At 40.9% G+C, this 1,346-nt stretch overlaps 1 protein-coding gene across 2 annotated transcripts in view; it reads right to left on the reverse strand.

The window, feature by feature from the left end:
* The window catches only part of ARHGEF7 (Rho guanine nucleotide exchange factor 7), a 121,218-nt gene that overhangs the window by 74,960 nt on the left and 44,912 nt on the right, over window positions 1-1,346 (reverse strand). The window lies entirely within an intron of this gene.

Genomic DNA, 1,346 nt, shown 5'->3' on the forward strand with positions numbered 1-1,346 from the left:
CCCCCCCCCCGGGAAATTGGAAAGTCTACACCCTTGTAGGGTGCACCTAAAACAGTTCTTTATAAACTAGATTCGGGGCGGCTTATAAAATTATAATACATAGTGCCACAGCCAGCACAGTAAATAGAGGGAAACAGCAACAAATCCTCACTACACTGAAACATTATTTTTTGTTATTAAAGCATTTATTTCTTGCCTTTCCTTGTGGTTCAGGCAGTTTACAGTACTAGTTAAAACCATTTTCATTGTATAAGTGCTTTGTATACGGTTGGGCAAAAATAAACATTTTGCAACACTTCTTAGCAATTCCTGGGCTTGGAATCATGAGGGTTCCTTTGGTAGGGAGTTAAAAAAGAGGTTACATTCACAACTGAAAAGGCCCAGAGATTCACTCTCACAGGCTGAATTAGGCCATCATTCCTAACTGTAGTGAAGGAAGCTCTAGTGTGGTATCTGAACTGACAACGCCATGGTTTGGGATTAGCAGGCAAACCAAAATTGGAAACCATGGTTTTTACATGGGTTTGCAAACTGGGTTAGTGTAAAGTTTCAGTTGATAAACCACAATGACATCTACCAGCTCTGTTTCCAGAGATTTTCACTAGTCACTCAAGTGCTGAGTAGTAGCTCTAAAACATGACTTGGCCTAATTCTTCTAGTCAACCATGGACTTTACCTAACACAGCAGAAGTCTCACGTGGAGCCTAATCAACTTATGGAAAGCCTACTGTTTGACCTTTCAAGAAGTTTCTGATTTAGTTTTTACAATATGTCATTAACTCCTGTTTAGTCACTGTCAATCTGGAATCTTTTACCTTTGTTTGAAGAAGAAAAAAAGAGTTGTATCACTAAGGCAACTTCCTCATACACACTCACTCATTGAACAAAACTGAACTACCTCCTGTATAAAAAAGCATCGGGTCAGGCTTATAAAGTCGCAGGCTTATGCACACTTAACTCAGGTGCCAAGTTGCAACTAAAGCACTGGGGTTTACTTCTAATTATAATAGGGTTGGGTTAAAAAAAATTTAAAGACCTTGACTGAAAAAAATGTTGTTCTACTTTCACTCTATTTTAATCTTCAGTCCTGTGCTTTATAAATTACTAGTAAGCAAAGCCCGTCGTGGTGGTAGACGACGGGCCCTAGATAGGAAGGAAGGGCGAGTGGAAGGGAGGAATGGAGAGCAGGAGGTAGAGAGAGAGAGACAGAGTTAGAGAGGGGGGAAAGAGAGAAAAGGGGGGGGAGACAGAGTGGGGTTAATGTTAGTAATTTGGAAAGAAAGGAAGGAAGAAAGCTAGGAAGGAAGGAAGGAAGGAAGGGAGGAAGAAAGGAAGGGAGGGAGGGA

The sequence above is a fragment of the Gekko japonicus genome, unplaced genomic scaffold (assembly GCF_001447785.1).
Source record: "Gekko japonicus isolate JY-2015 unplaced genomic scaffold, Gekko_japonicus_V1.1 scaffold553, whole genome shotgun sequence".
Lineage (NCBI taxonomy): Eukaryota > Metazoa > Chordata > Lepidosauria > Squamata > Gekkonidae > Gekko > Gekko japonicus.